The sequence below is a fragment of the Pleurodeles waltl genome, chromosome 3_1 (genome assembly GCF_031143425.1).
Source record: "Pleurodeles waltl isolate 20211129_DDA chromosome 3_1, aPleWal1.hap1.20221129, whole genome shotgun sequence".
Lineage (NCBI taxonomy): Eukaryota > Metazoa > Chordata > Amphibia > Caudata > Salamandridae > Pleurodeles > Pleurodeles waltl.
The window spans coordinates 1,127,713,276-1,127,732,677 of record NC_090440.1 but is presented as its reverse complement, the minus strand read 5'-3'; the positions used below and the strand labels follow the sequence as shown (position 1 = coordinate 1,127,732,677).

The 19,402-nt window shown below is 44.1% G+C and overlaps 1 protein-coding gene across 1 annotated transcript in view; it reads left to right on the top strand.

Moving 5' to 3' along the window:
* Window positions 1-19,402, top strand: part of CLMP (CXADR like membrane protein) — a 316,469-nt gene that overhangs the window by 189,326 nt on the left and 107,741 nt on the right. The gene's annotated exons all lie outside the window — the stretch shown is intronic.

Below are 19,402 nucleotides of genomic sequence, written 5' to 3'. Positions count from 1 at the left end.
CACCAGGGTCAAACATAGGAACCCCTTCTGAATCCAGAATAGTGGTGGACCCTGAAGCATGTTTGGCTTTTTTGAGTGGAGGAGGGAAGAACAACTCTCCAACGTCCTCGTCGGAACTATCCGCATCCGAATCAGGGTCGTTCACTTCATCATCTGTGTCCCAAATTTTTGTAATTTTAATAGGGGAGGATATGTGTTTAGTTTTCACCATGCATTTTCTTACAGACTTAGCTATTAACCCCTCCCTGTTAGGAGGCCCTTGAGGATCCACGTCCTCCGCCATATGTGAAACACAGTCACTTCCAGTTAGCGTTGCTTTTACATTTTTTGAAGAGATTTGACGCTTTCTGCATTCCCCCGCAGAATGGGCCAGCATGGTCTTGGACACAATATTTACCACAGAGTTCTCTAAAGTTTTTGAAAGTTTTTGCCAAGAGGCAACCATAGCCTGATCCACAGAAGATTGAATAAAATCATTTAAATGCTCCTTTAGAACTTCTTCCTCCTCCTCATGAGCTAACTGTGTCTGAGTACTGTCCATGATGGTGACTGAAAGCAACCCCTTATAATAAGGCAGGTAAGGGTTAAACCTCTCTCAAAGAGAGGAAAAGGAGGTATCCGGCTCCGCATACGGGCGGGGTTTACTGATGAGAAACTGAGCCGGGAGTTCAGCCAGCGAAGAAATTGAAGACCGGCTTGTGGAAACGAGCGCTAAACCGGAGCGCAGCAGATGAGAGCCGAGGTAAGCGCGAGTGCTTTTCAACGCGCGAAGGCTGAAATATGCCTACGCGCGCTGAAGAGACACAAACGGTCACAGAGACCGTTACTATCAGCGGGCGACGCGAGGAAAAGAGAAAGAATGCGGCTGACAAGCCGACCACAAACACCATCAATACAAGAAAAATGTCAACCCGTAGCGCATGTAGATAACCCGCTACCACAAAAATTAAAGAAGAAGCGAATAATACTTATCTTGACTGAGGAGCAGCAAGAAAAGAGGGCTGTTTTCAGTCAAGATAGGTATTATTCCATGGATACGGCGGTGATTGGTGCATTACTATGAACTACTTTTGTTCTCCCATTGGCTACTTGTCGTTTGCCTTATGGGACTTGTAGTTGATCTTGACTGGAGCTGCTATTAAAAATAAAGAAAAGACTACTGCATAATAGGAGCCTCCGGTCTTGTCATAAAATTCCATTCTATTACATAGAGGAATCTCCACAGCTACAGTGCGACGAACATGCTTTTGCTTCCACGCCATCGGCTACAACTTCAGCAGCTGTCTGCTCAGGCATTATTTTTTCTCTCAAAAAGTAACAAAGTCCTTTTTAGAACAATTTCAATGCTTTTCTTCAGAAAGTGACAAAAAAGGGACTTAAAATCTTTTTTGAACTTTTTGGCTTTGAGACGTTTACCAGAATAAAACCACTTGTATCTCACCAGGGAAGTTGGCCTCAAATCGTGGCCAGTCCTCATCTACCTATCCCATCGACTATCATTGGTGCTTTGCACTTTTTGGCACTATTTGCAGTTAAATCTTTACAAATCCATATCTCCAGTTATCCTTACAGGACTTTTGTAGTTTTGGTCTTTTTTATTCATACATCTTTTCCTTTTATTTTAGAATCAGTTGTGGGGTTTCATTGTGTTTTGTTTCACTTTGTCTACTGTGTTTGCACTGCGTAAATAATTCACACATTGCCTTTGATTGAAACCTGATTACTTGTGTCACATTACCAACGATTGAAGACACGCATATTTCATATAATTTGTGTGAGATCTTGGACTTGCTGGCCTTATCCACCTGTCTACCACAATACTAATCCAATTTTCTACAATATACACACATGCACATACACACAGGTATTGAAAATAAATGTGGCAAAATAACACCGTTTTTTTAGAGCAACTATACTAATAAACACACTAATAAACACACATTTGCACATTGATTACCACAGCACAAATGTCAAATTCCTGTTCAATGCCACAGTACAGCAGAACTGTTAGCTGCCCCAAAATTGTATCTACAAATTACTTTACATAGGGAAACAACTCGCCCTATGTTCATGAGGCATCTTCAATATGATTTGACCTTATGCACAAACGTAACCCCTTACATTCTGGTTTGTTTAATTACTTTGCATTAAAACAAATACACATGAAAATAGGTGTGCAAACTATAACATGCTATTTATTACCATTTTTGCATATTCAATTAGAAGTGCACATGGTTGGTGGAGTAAATGTGGTGTGAATCTATTACAAATATTAAACATACTTATTACATAATATACTGAAAATTTTATTTGACCAATAATGTTATGTGTTATGCTCAGGAATACTACTGTTTGGTTTACATACTTTGGCCAGGGTCATTGGAATTATGTGATTCTGCAGCCTCAACGCTTTCCACATAAAATGGAATTGCTGCATTTGTCATGTAATCTATCATCCACTGTATAATCTGCTGATTTTAGAAAAAAAATGTTTCTATCTTGTATAGATCAAAAGTTACTAAACACAAGGTGACATTTGTTCCTACACAGCAGAAGGACCTTTTTAACCCCTTCTGTGCTGAGGACATAATGGTTACATCCTCAGACACGATTTTGCCATGCGTCGTGCACCCCATCTGGCAGAGATGGCAGAATTGCTTGATTTGATTTGACATATGGGCCACAAGAGCTTGGCTAACTCCTGATATCGTCCTACTAGGAATGGTGAGCGGCTGCATTTTTTGGACTTTGGTATGCTGCCACCTAGAAAAACCTACCAGGCCTAGGTACATTTGAAAACTAAAAATCTGGGTGAGTCCAGGGTGGTGTGCTTCACATGCACCCCACACCATTGTCTTACCCACAATGCCTTGTAAATCTTCAACTGTGCTTGAAATCACACATTTTCCCTACATTTGTATGATGGAACCATCTATACTGACTAAAATTCTGCCCCACTTGTCAGCTGAAAAAAGTTTGAAAAAAAACCTGCCCTTTGGACCCGCTTTGGTTCCCCTTCAATCGTTACACGTCTTTGGCCCTTCCCAGTCACAGACACTTGACCCACCTACACAAGAGAGGTATCATTTTTATCGAAAGAGTGAGGTGATGCTGGGTGTGAAGGAATTTGTGCTGGTGCGGTCATTCCATACAGAAATGCAAGGAAAATTTTATTTTTTAGCTAAATTTGAGGTTTGCAGGGCATTCTAGGAAATAAAACACTGGAGGATCCACATAAGACACACCTCCCTGGGGTGTCTAGTTTTGAGAAATGTCTGGGTTCGGTAGGTTTCCCTAGATGGCTGCTGAGTCCAGGACTAAAAAAGCAGGTGCCCCCTAGCAAAAACAGGTAGTTTTGTAATAGATCATTTTGATGTGTCCGACAAACCTCCTGCTCTTCTGGACCCCCTTCTACGACAACGACATCATCGAAATCTACTCTAGCTCTCCATCTGACCTCTGCCCTCACCACATCTTCAACAAAGCAAGCTCCGTCATCGCACCCCAACTACAGAAGATCATCAACAGCTCCTTCGAGTCCGCCACCTTCCCAGAGAGCCGGAAACACGCCGAGATCAACGCCCTCCTCAAAAAACCCAAGGCGGACCCAAAGGACCTCAAGAACTTCCGGCCTATCTCCTTGCTCTCCTTCCCAGCAAAAGTCATCGAGAAGGCTGTCAACAGACAACTAACCCACTTCCTCGAGGAGAACTGCATCCTGGACCCTTCCCAATCCAGATTCCGCAGCAACCACAGTACCAAAACCGCCCGCATCGCTGCCACCAACGACATCAGAACCATACTGGACAAAGGCAAAACCGCAGCCCTCATCCTCCTGGACCTCCTGGCCACGTTCAACACCGTCTGCCACCACACCCTATGCTCACGCCTCAGCAATGCTAGAATCCGCGACAGAGCCATGGACTGGGTCACCTCCTTTCTCACTGGCAGAACCCAGAGAGTCCGCCTCCCCCCATTCTGCTCAGAGGCCACCAAAATCATCTGTGGCATACCCCAGGGTTCGTCCCTCAGACCGACCCTCTTCAACATCTACATGGCCCACTCGCTAACATCACCCGATCCCACAACCTCAACATCATCTCATATGCCGACACCCAGCTGATCCTCTCCCTCACCAACGACTCCACCAAGACCTACCTCCACGAAGGAATGAAGGCCATCGCTGAATGGTTAAAGAGCAGCTGCCTCAAACTCAATTCAGACAAGACAGAAGTCCTTATCTTCGGCTCCCCCCCCCGCATGGGATGACTGCTGGGGGCTGCCACTTTCGGAACCGCTCCGACTCCCACCGACCACGCTCGCAACCTAGGATTCATATTGGACTCTTCATTATCCATTACCCAGCAAGTCAACGCCATCTCCTCCTCCTGCTTCAACACCCTCAGCATGCTCCGAAAGATCTATAAATTGATACCCACCGAAACCAGAAGAACAGTCACCCAAGCCCTCATAAGCAGCAAACTGGACTACGGCAATGCCCTCTACGCAGAAACCATGGCCAAACTCCAGAAGAGGCTGCAACGCATCCAGAACGCCTCTGCACGCCTCATCCTGGACATCCCTCAGCACATCACAAACCACCTGAGAAAGCTGCACTGGCTCCCAATCAACAAGAGAATCACCTTCAAACTCCTCAACCATGCTCAAAAGCACTGCACAACACCGGACCAGAATACCTGAACAGACGGCTCTCCTTCTACACCCCGACCCAGCATCTCCACTCCGCCGACCTCGCAACCATCCCACGCATCTGCAGAACTACAACTGGGGGTAGATCATTCCCGCACCTCGCCGCCAAAACGTGGAACACTCTTCCCACCCACCTGCGCCAAACCAAAGACCTCCGTACCTTCAGGAAACTTCTCAAGACCTGGCTGTTCGAGCAGTAGCAGGACCTCCTCCCCCTTCACACCCCATCCTCTTCAGCGCCTTAAGACCCTCGCGGGTGAGTACTGTGCTTTACAAATTCCTGATTGATTGATAGATGTATTTTGGGCTTTTGCCCACACAAGTGAAGTACCATTTTTATCGGCAGAATTGGGGGAATGCTTGGTGGGAGGAAATGTGTGGCTCCCTTCAGATTCCAGAACTTTGCAGCACCAAAATGAGAGGAAAAAGTGTTTTTTATCCAAATGGTGAGGTTTGCAAAGGATTCTGGTGACAGAACTCAGCAGGAACCCCACAGGTCACCCTATCCTGGATTCCCGTAGGTGTTTCGTTTCCAAAAAGGTATAGGTTTCCCTAGGTGCTGGCTGAGCTAGAGGCCAAAATCTACATTTAGGCACTTTGAAAAAACACGTCTGTTTTCATTGGGAAAATGTGATCTGCCCATGTTGTGCTTTGGAGCATTTCCTGTCGCGGGCACTCGGCCTACCCACACAAGTGAGGTACCATTTTTATCGGAAGACTTGGGGAAAAACAAAAAAGAAGAACAAGTTTTATTGCCAATTGTATTTCTCTACATTTTTGCCTTCTGACTGTAAGACAGTGTGTAAGAAAGAATTATTTTTGAGAAATGCCCTTTAATTAACATGCTAGTATGGGGACCCCCTAATTCAGAGATGTGCAAATTACAACTGCTTCTAAGCTTCTAAATGTGCCCATTTTGGAAATACATAGGTTTCCTTGATATCTTTTTTTCACTTTTTATATTTTACCAAATGAATTGCAGTATACCCAGTATACAATGAAAAGCCATTACAAGGTGTAGCTCATTTATTGGCTCTGGGTACCCTGGCTTCTTGATGAACTGACAAGTCATATATATATCCCCACAACCAGAAGAGTCCAGAATATGTAACAGTATATTGCTTTCAAATATCTGCCATCAGTAAAAAAAGTTACAGAAGAAAACATAGACAGAACTGGCAGTTTTTTTCAACGCAATTTCAATATTTGTTTCATTTCAACTATAACTTTGTATAGAACAGCCTTGAAGGATCTACACAAATGACCCCTTGCTGAATTCAGACTTCTGTCTACTTTTCAGAAATGTTTAGATGTCCGGGATCCACCATTGGTTTCACACCCATTTCTGTCACTAAATGTAAGGAGGCTGAAAGCACAAAAATAGTAAAAATGGGGTATGTCTCAGCAAAATGCCAAAACTGTGTTGAAAATGTGGTTTACTAATTCAAGTCTGCCTGTTCCTGAAAGCTGGGAAGATGGTGATTTTAGCACCACAAACCCTTTGTTGATGCCATGTGCAGGGAAACAAGAGATGCTTTCTTCTGCAGCACTTTTCCCCCATATTTACCCCAAAAAACAAATTTTAGCTCTATTTTGGCTAATTTCCTGGTCTCCTCCAGGGGAATCCACAAACTCTGGGTACCTTTAGAATTCCCAGAATGTTGGGAAAAAGGACTTACATTTGCTGCAAATAGCTTATGTGGACAAAAAGTTACGAGGGTCTAAGTGCGAACTACCACAAATAGCCAAAAAAAGTCTTGGCACAGGAGGGGAAAGGCCTGACAGGAAAGGGGTTAAAGGTTGACTGGTCTCCTTTCAGTTGAGTATTCCTGCATTTTAGTGTTAAACTGGAACTAATACAGAGAAAGCTTATCCCAGACAGTGTTTCCATGTGAAAAAAGTACAAATGTTTACATTTTTCCATGTTTAAAAATGGCAAACAATTAAGTTACACTGTAAAACCTTGTGCCACGTTATGCCACATACTGCCTTTTCTTGGTGGATAATTTAGGCAACCCTGACACATAATTGGACCCATCTCTGCTGCATAATTCCATTGGCCCAGCTATGGCCTTGATTATGAGTGAGACTTTCCAACCCCTGCACAAACCCTGTTTGAGCAAGGGTCTGAACTGAGTTGGGTGTTGTTTCATGCATTCGGTGAGTGCCTGATGTATTAAATATCTCACCCTTCATTAAATTTTGGCAACTTTAACCAAGGAAAAGTGTTCGGTATTTCCTGTACCATGCGGTCTTTGTTTCTCTAAGCACCAAAATCCTTATGTTGTTCCCTATAAACTTGTAATGGGTGCTATTTATCACAACAGCGAAATAACATAGCTCAATTATGATTATTTATCTAGCACAACAAAAAGCACCTGTATTTTGACAAAATCGGAATCAGGGCCTAAGTATCCAATTTACCATAGTTTCTGATGATAATGAGTATTAGGCAGGCTAACTTTTTTATATCGGGGTATACGGATGCCGCAAGCAGTACATTTCTAAATATTACTTTTGCTGAGTAAATGAGTCTAGTCAGCCTAGGGCATTTAGACATTAGCTAAAGAGGTATTGACACTGGATTTTCCATTAGTTACTTACACTTCAGTGCCAGCCCCTTTTCCCACATCCCATTTTCCTAAGGGACAATATGAAGTTGCTCCCTCTGGCTGATTCATGTCCGCTTTTCTATGCCCCTACATTTCAAAGTTTGCTCTGGAGATAAATAAACCTTTGCATATTGTAGGGAGTGCTTGGGGGGGTGTATTAGTACCTGTCTGCTTCCTCCAGAGGGTCTTAACCTGCAGGTAGAAGCTCCAGGCCAGTCAAGCATGGATGGACCAGAAGAAAAAGCAGCCATTGACAAACGCTTAGTAAAAGCTCAGCCTTGTACACGTGAGCAAGCATGGGTAAACATCTCCAGTACGATTTAGGGGTCTCTCCACCTGAATATATAATCATTTTGCAACGGGTGCAAGCAATCCTTTGGCAGCACAGTTTTCCAACAATAGGACATTCAGGTAATTCTGAAAACAACCTCTTCAGATATCAAAATGCCAAAGGATCTGGTTAAGTACTCAAGAGCTTATTTTCCCAAAGCTAAATCAAGCAAGTACGTCCCTTCTGCTGCTCTTGGGGTAGATGGCCCAACGCCGTCCAGTACCAAAAACATCCCACTATAGATCAGCCTAATGGCTTTCCTTGTGATTCACATTACCAGTTTAGCCAAGCAGAATATTGTGAATGCACCCCAAGCGTGTGACTGTGGCGATAGAGCCACTGGGCGTGGGGACCATTTAATCATTTCACACAACAAGGATTACATTAAAACCAGGAGAGCTGTTTTCCAAGCAGGGGCCATCTTCAGCGTTTCAAGCACCATACCATTTTGCCAGCTAGTGCCGTCCCTGCACAGAAAACAGGCAAGCAGAAGAAGCTAAAAAGAAGCATTGCTAATTAAAATATCATCCAGTAGATTTCTGCAGAGTTCCTTACTTATGCATTGTGGGTTGATAGTGTTGTATGGAAGGAGGTGTGGTCAGGAGTATAATTCACAGACTTAGGCCCTAATTTATACTTTTTTTAGCGCCGCATTTACGTAATTTTTAGACGAAAAAGTGGCGCAAACTTACAAAATACAATTGTATTTTGTACGTTTGTGACGCTTTTGCGTCAAAAAGCGGCGCAATGTGGCGCTAAAAAGGTATAAATATGAACTTTAGTGCGGAGGATCTAAAACTTAGTCAGCATTTCTTCCATTGAACCCTGGAAGTAGGGTGCTACAGCACACTTAAAATATTCATGCTGCAATTCAGAAAGTGAATGAGCAATAAAAAATACCTGTACATTTTGGGGCTTATTTACAAGCCCTTTGCGCTGCCTGTGCATCACTTTTGTGACGCACCAGAGGCAGATGGTGCAGGTCCATATTTACAAGGCCACGCAAAGCCACTTTGTGCGGCTTGTCATGGCCTTGTAGATATGGTGTAAGGCAATGCAGTGCAAGTCACTGCATTGCCTTACACTGCATCAGGGAGGTGTTCCATGGCTCTTGCGGTGGATTTTGCCACGCAAAGCCTATGGTTTTTTATGCATTCCCAGATTTACAAGAATCTTTAAACCTGGGAATGCATAAAAATCTTACGCCTTCCTAGGGGAGCACCAACAAGGAGAAATATCTTTATTTATCCTTGTTTTTCCCTCTTTCTATGTGTGCTGCATTACGCAGCACACATTGAAAGAGGAAAAAGCCTCCATGGATTGGTTTTGCGCAGGAAGGTGTGCCTTCCTACACAGAAACAATCCTGTCTGCGACACAGGCATCCTTGTACCATGGTGCACGGTTGCCTGCATCGGCGCTAGGCAGCCTATTGTGCGCCAGAACAGGGGAAGAGGACAGAAATGTGCTGCATCTTTTATATAGGGTGCATTTCTACCCTTTTCCTGTGGCACAGGCAGCACAGCAAGGTGACTTGCTGTGCTGCCCTGTGCCACAGAGCATGTAAATAAGACCTTTGTGTTTATCTTGTCACTTTGTGTGTTCTAAGACAAGGTTCAAATATCAGGCTTTGTTTTCTGACAAATTGCTGCTTATTTGGAAACTAATGTTTACTTTTATTTCTCTGATTGCAAAGTGAGAAGATTTTGTAAAAGTGACCTAGGGGACAAGCTAGCTGGGGTATAGGAAATGTACGGAAAGTCTGTAGGATGCCAGTTTTTTTCTTACACAAAACATTTATATATCTGTAAATGAGCTATGCACATAATTCACATTTTATAAGCTACTAGAAAAGAACTAATGAAGCAAGTTTTTTGCAATTCTGAAGTGTGAGGGAAACAAAGAGTTTAATGGGATCAAAGCAAATCAGGACACTACCTGGTGATAAATATTCATTGAAGCACAATTTTGACACACGTTATCACTTGTGTTTTGTATAGTTTTACCAGTACAAATGCTTAGCTATGCAAATTCAGTGGCTATATCAACAAAAAATGTGCTGCCTGTAAATGACGGTGGGCAACCTCACCTGTGCTCCAAGATGCACAACAGGCTACATACCACACCTTTACCACGATCCTGCTGAAGGGACATGGCCAGTGCTTAATTTGTGCTTGTTGTTTCTGGTGCTGAGCAATGGCACTTAATTTTAAGGGCCAGCGCTTAGTCTTCTGCCTTAAGCGTTTGCTGCGAACAAAAGACACATATGGGAAAGACGATGAAGACAAAAACAAAAAAGCGTCACAAAGGTAAAAAGCAGAAAGCTGCAAAGTGAGCTGAAGGGGCAGCAAGTGGCTGTAAATCGATTGAAGAGGCCTGAGACAGCTTCAGGATTATGCTGCCTCAGTATTCCGTGATCACACATTTAATTGCAGCAGCTGCGTGTTTAAGAGGAGGGCTTTGGGCACCGGCACGTTTTTATTTACAAATTAAGCAATGGACGTGGCACATCTGCTACACGTGTTCTTTATCTGACGCTTGGATTTTTCACAATCCCTTCGACTTCAGTGTTACAGCATTAATGGCAGCACCCACTCTCTAAAAGTCATTCCTGCGCCACTGGCTTCCTTACTAGATCAGATGTTGTGATTCTGAATACATCACTTTAAGTACTTCTGCTTCAGCTCCCTTGTGTGTGGGTAAATTGGAAAACCCTAAATAGGATTAATCCTACAATGTGCTCTAGACGGTACTAGTTCACTTGGAGGAACTGGCAAGCTGTGAAATAATTTCGTACATATCATGTACCTCGCTTTAGTTTTTTGTTTTGTTTGTTTGTGTTTTTACAGCATTCAGTACTGACAGTACGTTAGCATTAATATAATGGGGAGATTTGTGACGGGAAGAGGGTTAGGTAGAAAAGGGGTCTGAGGAGCACGTGATGAAGGTAGGGGGCTATCACAGGTTTCGAGGAAAAGGAAGTCTGGCCAGGAAGAGGGCTTTGAATTAGAAGGGATGTTTGCCTCTATTTTTGATCCAGGACACACAAAAAACATGTGAACGTTCCCCTCTACAATTGTGTACTGTCTGTACTCTAAGGACAGATTCTACGACACGGAGCAGAGTCTCTGTGGCTTTCAATGGTCACAAAGTCAATCTTTTATTAATCGTGCAGCTTTGCTGCCACCTGGTGGCCATATTGTCATGCTGCACTATTATCTGTTTTTGTGCAATTGAACACCTCATATGTGATATATTTTTATACCTTGAAAAATCCAAAGGTTTAAGGGGCATATTTATACTCTGTTTGCGCCGGAATTGCGTCGTTTTTTTTGACGCAATTCCGACGCAAAACTAACTCCATATTTATACTTTGGCGTTAGACGCGTCTAGCGCCAAAGTCCATGGAGTTTGCGTCATTTTTTAGCGTGGACACCTACTTTGCGTTAATGATATGCAAGGTAGGCGTTCCAGTCTAAAAAATTGACTCCAAGGCATGTGCGCCGTATTTACACTCCCGGGCAAAATTCGCGCCCGGGAGTGGGCGGGTCAAAAAAAATGACGTACGGCCGCTTTTGTGCCGTTTTTTAGCGCCTGGTCAGGGCAGGCGTTAAGGGACCTGTGGGCTCAGAAGGAGCCCAGAGGTGCCCTCCCATGCCCCCAGGGACACCCCTGTCACCCTTGCCCACCCCAGGAGGACGCCTAAGGATGGAGGGACCCATCCCAGGGACATTAAGGTAAGTTCAGGTAAGTGTTTTTTTTTTTTTTTTTTGTGGCATAGGGGGGCCTGATTTGTGCCCCCCTACATGCCACTATACCCAATGACCATGCCCAGGGGACAGAAGTCCCCTGGGCATGGCCATTGGGCAAGGGGGCATGACTCCTGTCTTTGCAAAGACAGGAGTCATTTCTATGGGGGTTGTGAGTCGAAAAAAATTGCGCAAATCGGGTTGAGGTGAAAAATTTGCCTCAGCCTGACTTGCCCCATTTTTTGGCGCCCAAGCTTCATATCCCCCTACGCTGGCACTGCCTGGTGTACGTCGTTTTTTTTCACGCACACCAGGCAGCGCCGGAGGCTAACGCCGGCTAACGTCATTGAATAAATACGGCGCCCGCATGGCGCTTCAGAATGGTGTTAGCCGGCGCTAATTTTTTTTACGCAAAACTGCGTTAGCGCAGTTTTGCGTCAAAAAGTATAAATATGGCCCTAAATGTTATAGTTTGCGCTACGAGGCCACCGGGCAGTTTGCGCTATACAAAACACTCTAACATAACATAACATAGATGGATATAGTAATAAGCTTTCAACATAAGTTAAAAAACGAGATTCACTGAAAAAAACATGAGTTAAAGTGATGTTATAGTTAGGCGTTGAAATGAGATAAGAAATAATGTTTAAAACCAAAAAAACAGTCACTTTAGGCAGATATAGTTAAATAAACTAACTATATCTTTCGCCCCTTCATGCACTGTTTATGATGACACATTACATTCTTTATGATATGTTAAATTTTATTATTAATTACATTACTGATGATGTCTTAAATTACATCACTGATGAAACCACCCAATGATAGTGATGGTTTGCTATGGGGTTTGTGGACTGGAAGATATTCAGCAAGCTACAACTGCACTCAATTTTCTATCATCAAACAACTGAGACTAGACTTAACATTTGGCAATATGTATGATACATAACATGCCTATAAACTCACCACTCTTGGTGGATATTATCTGCTTTTTACTGCTATTCAAACCCCTGACAAAAAAAATACCACCATATATTTTAATGGGGTCACCCAATTTTTACTCCCTGAACACCGTCCACAATTCGTTTGTTTTCTATTCACCTCAATGGTTTCACCTCTTAAAGATTTCACACGACCTCCAATTTTGAGTCAAGAAGTTGACTGGTATGTATTAGCCAACGACAAGACACCTTCAGCAAGGACCTGTGGACAATACTCAGTAGTTTGGTAAAATACACTACACACATTCTTGAGATCATCATAATGGCAAATAATCTAAGGGCCATGCTTAAAACCAAGTTGTTAGTTAAACCCTCTATTAGGAGGTCATTCTTACATGCTACATTATTCAAAAATGTGCAATGCCTCGAGATCTTCAATGACGTTCTGGAAATAAACATCCATACCAAATAAACTTCAGTTTACATAGAAATAGTCTATTGCACTCCATAACAACTTTTTGGCACATGCCCCGACATCCACTGGTGGATGATCTAATCTGAACCCAAACTTTAGCTTTTCTCACAGATTTCTGGCAACAGATTAGCCATAACCTACTTTGAAAAATACATCAGAAATCTGTGTCATGTGCTCTCAAATTTTAACATGCATAATTGCTTGCATCACTTTTACCTTGTTTAACATGGAATGCTAATTGCACCCAAAACTTTAACAGCAGGTAAACAGTGCACTCTATACCTTTTATAGTGCACAGCCACACATGGCTGTTTTCTTTTTAAAATTATGTATGGATTTATAGTGTAAAGGGAATATCAGTATCATGGAATATGTCATCAGAGATGTCAGTTATGTCATTTGAGATGTCATTAGTGAATCAATCAAGTCATTTAACAGGTTATGAGTGAGGTTATAGTTATTTCACTTAACTATTACTGGAAAATGTACGTGTTTTTTTCTTTCTTTTGAACATTAGTTCTTCTCTCATTTTAACACCTTATATTGACATTTGAACTTTTCGTTATTGCAGTGAATTTGTGTTTTGTTAAGTATGTAAGAATCTTACTACCATACCTTGCCATGACATCACATTAAATTTCCATTGTTTTTAAGTGAATATCTGTGGTTTATTAATCACAATCTCAGTTGAACATACGCTCAATCCTATGTGAGCAGCCAATCCCTTGACCTCGGCTGTGAACAGCCTTTACCTCCGTGTAGCCGGGGATTGTCTGCAAGTGCTCAACTCTGGCCAGGCCCTGACCCTAAACCCCTTGAGCAACCTGTGGCCAAACTCCACAGACGGCCAACATCTCCTTTTCATATAGGCCTGCACCCAGTCCCTAAAGGCAGTCAAGCCACTGGCAGTCAACTTCTCAACTAGGCCTTGCTCCCAACCCCCTATGGCGGCTAATTGTCCCACTGCACCTGGCTTTCAGCCATGTGCTTCTGTGGGTTGTCCAGAGCTTCAGCTGGGAGCACTGGAGGGATTACTGTATGGCCTGGCCTCTGGCAAGCCCTGAGCCCTATCTCAACAGATGACCTGCGCCCAACTCCCCCAACAAACGGAAAACCTACCAGCTTACTCAATAGCATTTAGCCACAGGATCTGGCCAAAGAGCATTGCCAATTCCTCCAAATTGATAATTCACATATTATCTCTCATAATATGTACTTATCACTTTAATCATTTAGAAAAAATACTACAACAAAGAAGACAATTGATTTTCCTACATGCGGATCAATCTGAAAAGGAAACACACCTCAATAGGGACACGACGGCAGCCCAAGATACTAAAACCCACAGGAACCCTTGCAGTAGTGGTGATAATGAGATGCATCATCATGCAACACTAGGTGTCACAGTGACACCCAGCGCACGAGCAGCAAGCATACTGTTTCCTTTAAAAAGAGCAGATGATTTCATACTGCTTAGTCACTACAATGGAATGAGGACTAAATAGGTTGATTTGACAGCACTCTTCCCATGACAAAGTAAGTGGGAGGCCAAGAATTGCTTCACGTATAGATTGTATCACTTTAAAAACCACCAAGACTTCAAGAGACTTTAGTATACCAGTGTGAGGAATAAGGGCCAGATTTATACTTTTTGACGCAAAACTGCGCAAACTCAGTTTTGCGTCAAAAAGTTTAGCGCTGGCTAGCGCCATTTTTTAATGCCACCCGGCATCATATTTATACTATGATGCTGGATGGCGCTAAGAATGGGTTAGGGTCATTTTTCCTGATGCTAACCATTGCGCCTTGTCGTAAGGCAAAATGACGTTAACACAGGAAAAATGACTCTAATCTGGTTTACAACATGTAAACACGTTGCAAAAACAGAAATGTGCCATTTTTGCCTGCAATAGCATCAAAAAGTGACGCTAACAGAGCAAACAGTACAAATGAAAGTCAAGATGGACCCACAAAGCCAGGAGAGACCCCAGGGATACCCCAGACATCCAGGAACCAGGCAGGAGGACACTGACAAGACCAAGGGGAGAGACAAGAAAAAGGAGTGTCTTTTCAGCGCAGAAGAGCATGAAATACTGGTGAGAGAGGTGACAGAGCACCAACATCAACTCTTCATCACCTCTAAATTGCCTACTGGAAGGAGAGAGGCAATTTGGCAGCAGATTGTAGACAAGATTAACAGTAGAGAACAGGTCAGGAGAACTGTCACTGAGTGTAAGAAATGCTGGCATGACTGCAAGCGGAGGACAAAGGAGAAAATGGCAAGGAACAGAAAGGCAGCACTGCAGACCAGAGGTGGGAGTCCAGCACCACAAGAGGTGTCGCAGGACAGGACAGCACAGACTACCAGGAAACAACACATATGCAGGGTAAGTTGCATGGGGGACAAAAATTCCAAAATGTCAAGTACAAGAAGAGGGAGGCACATAGCTACTACACAATGCATGTTAGCCCTGCAAATCAGGCAGTGGAAAGGGCAAAGAGGCAGGGCATGGGACCTCCTGCCCTGCCCATGCCAGGTGCATGGGCAGTGCAGGGGCATCCAGGGGCACAGCACAACACAACACCAACAACCTTTGCATGGGGGTACACCGCCATGCCAAGGCTGGTGGAAATGCTGAAGCAGACGAGGAGGGAACGTAAAATGGTCTGGTGTCACAGGACAGCTAGTATATGCCAGAATGTAAACTGTAGGAAACTGCCCAGTGTCAGGCCATTGGCCCAAGGGGCATTCCCCATTGACAACAGTTGCCACTACCACCTGTGCTGTTGGTGCTGGTCATTTAGGAAATGTCAGTTAAGTGCCCATAGAACGAACACACTCAAAATGAGAGTTCTGTATGACTACACGATCAATCCCCATCAATCCCTATCCAAGTGCAACTCCTATCAACTGGTTATGTCCATAGACTCAATAACCATCAGGCACTGTCACATACATAAGGATGTACACAGCAGTAATCTCATACCAATGCTGGCCATCCCTAGGTTTACCCCTGTGCCTATGTCACATTAGCTGCAATGCCACCATGCAGCATGTCAGATATCATAGTGCAAAGACAACTGCATTGAGGGGGAGTACATATGTGTGTAGGAAGGCGAACAGACCCGCAGTCACAAGAGAAAATGCAACTCTGCCACGTCCATCTGTGCAATGCAATGTAGCACACATACGCAAACATCAACATGAGGAACTACGGATGCTAACAAGTGCATTGTCTCCTGGCAATGCCATGCATGGGGTGGTGATAGGTCTCAGCACCCCATAGGTGTATGTGAAAAATGAAAGATAGGGACAGGGCCATATTGTCATGTGTGGTGCTGTGGCATCAGCACACCAACACCCATGGCAAGGCCTCACCATTCAAATGGAAACATAGGGAGGGTTGATGAGGACAAGAAGGTGGTAAGCCATAAATTGGACAGAACCCACACCTAGAAGATGTGACTCAGACGATTGCGCAAACTGGCCTTCCCTACACGTGACATGCAGGCGGGGCATAGGGCTAAGAGACTGCAAACATTAAGTACAGGAACAATGCATGAGGAAAACAGCAGCCAAACAAGGCACACAATCCCTACTGCATGGAGTCCAACAGTGTGTGAGGGACCTAACCACTGCCGTGAGGGAGTTGATACAAAACCTGCCCTCCCAATCTTGCTGCTGCATGCATGACAACAAGCAGGACTCCATGCACCGGGGACTGGCCTCCCTCAGAGCAGACATGGCTGCCTGCCAATGGGATGTTGCTGCCATACTCAACAATCAGCAGCTCCTCCTTGCTGCAGTGATGCCATATGTAGTTCCACAGATGGCAGCTGCTGGGAATTTGGTGTCCACTTCTCCAACCACTGAAGTGTGTGTGTCCCCCTCTACCCCACCAGCACCACCATCAAGGGCGGGGAGACAACACACACATCAGAGGATGAAGATGTGGAACAGATCATCTTCACTCGTAGGAGTACCCGGTAACACCAGCCCATGCCACATGGGCAGTGATTTCCCTTTGTCCTGTGCTTGACATCATGCCAGTGTTGGTGACATGCACTCTTCACTGACACACTGTTAACCTTTGCACTATAGACTGCAATTGTCTCTCACTACTCCATTGGCAATTCATGTTCCCGTGCACTGAACGACACTTCACCCCAGCACGTCCAATGACATGTCCCTCAACCCTGGACTTGTGTTGTATCACAATAGAATGGTTTTCACTAATGGGGTGGTAGACCTGGGCAATGTAAATATTGCACTACAGCACTGAAATAAACAGCACCTACACAACCACTGTGTCTCTGTGTAATGTGACACATCTACTTTGCTGTTGATTCGTGATGTGTGTAACAGAGTGTCAGTACAAGATTGCAGAAATATTGTGGGCACATATCTACGCACAAGGTACCTACATGATGAATGTCAATGCTGGCCACATCCCCTATAAGCAAGTCACTGTGTATGCGACATTTGTTTAACACACGTATGCCTCACCCACTACATACAGCAGGTATGGCTGTGTAAAAGTGTTCGGACAATAACGTCAGCTGGGAGTATCAGTGAAACACATTGGTGTGAAATAGTTATACTTGACCTCATCCAAAATTGGCACTGCTCAGTTTAGCAGTGTTGACATGAACTTCAGGCTGCAGGCAGACCTCCCACGTTGCCCAACATTCCGACACAGGACCCAAACAATGACAGCTTAAAAACCACCCCTACCTGAATACATGGGAACCATAGTCACCTTGAGTGGTGGGTACATTGGATGGCAAATGCATTGAGAAGTAGATTTGTTCTAGCTGCCAACGTAACAGCTCAGTTGGAAGTGGGAAAGAACATGTCAAGAGAGAGGAATCTGGATGCAGGACGGAATCCCCAGGCCAACAGACAATTGGCACTGTACACTCATACGAAGACCCTGAGACCCAAGCATATGACACATGCAGTAAGGGAGTACCCAAAGTTTATTATATATGTAGAAAACTGAACTGAAAACTATGTTAAACACCTATCCTAACCTAATCTAATCTAATCTATCCTACCTATACATTACCAATAACTGGCCCTAACTACCCTAGCTAAGCTTACTTACTACATTTAACAACACACTCTAAACATTGCCCCCCCAAGCCCCTTATATCACGAGATACATGCAGGACAGCATATACTAACCTATATTATCATATTTGTATTTTTTTTAAAATCACAAATGCCCCAACATTAACCCCCACCCTCCCACAGACTAACATGTAATAATATGAAAAGCCACCCCCAAACCTACTTATCCTATCTAAACAACTACCCTAATCTAACCTATCACTAACCCCCTTAAGCCCACTACAAAACATGATAAGGAATGAGGAGGGAGGGGACTGAACTATGGGTGAAGGGAAGCATCAGTTCAGAGGTTGGCCCTCTAGAGTGTCCTCTTGATGGCCTTCAGACTGTTTGTATTGCTGTCCACCTCCTTCTTTAGGCTGTCCAGCTTCTTGAGGACCTGTTTCATGTCCCTCTTTAGGTCCTTTATTGCTGACATGTCCATTGCAGCAGGCGTGGTGGGCTGTGGTGCCGATGTTGAGGGTGCTGCAGGTAGGGCAGTGTGGGATGGTGGTGGCTGTGGCCCTCTTGTGTAAGTATGGTGCTCGGTCCACTCTTTGTGGCCAATGCGGGGCTCTCCTGGCTGAATGCCCACCATTCTACAGTGGCTCGTTCTTTTCGATAGAGTCATGCCATCTTGTGGTACCCAGACTCCACATCCAATATGTGGCGATAGCGCACTGCCTTCTTCTGAAATGCCCTGAGGTCTGCAACATCCATGTTGGCAGCCATAAAATTGAGACAGGCAACCATCAGTGTCATCACTGTGTGGTGTATGTACAGAAGATACTCTAACACTCTGTCTCGATTTGCACATGCACTCCGAATCACATGGCAGGTAATACTATGTCCCTGATGAATGTAACGGCAACGCTGCCTACCCATCATGTCATTGACATCAAAGCGATGCACAACAAAAGTTGGAACCAAATAAACTAAGCTGTGCATTGATTTAGTGCAATGTGTCACAATGCAAAGGCAGCAACTACTTCACATGGGCCAGGCCCACCAATCTTCATCATCTGAGTCAACTTTAAAGCACACAACACCAGTAACTAGTAAATGTCCTTGGGAGTATGGTATGCAGTTGCTAATCATAAGGGGTTAGTGCTGATTGGGACACATGCAAGCCTGAATGAGATGACTGTCATCTACACTATGACCATCACATCTACCTACATATATGTTGTTCCCCTACCCCTGTGCCTCAGGGGGGATGGGCATGCAATCCATCATCACAACTGTCGAGGTCAACCACAAAGGCAAATCCACTTACACATAGATTTAGGGAGTGGAACACATGTGAGGAGGGCTGCCACATAGGAAGCAGGTATCCATAGGTCATTCACATCTACATTCATTTGTCCAGGTGTGGACACCCACCAACACCTGATCTGCCAACAGAATTCGCTAAACACCCACATTGATGCCAGCACAGGTCTGGCCTTGATCTGCATGCACGCCTATTACATA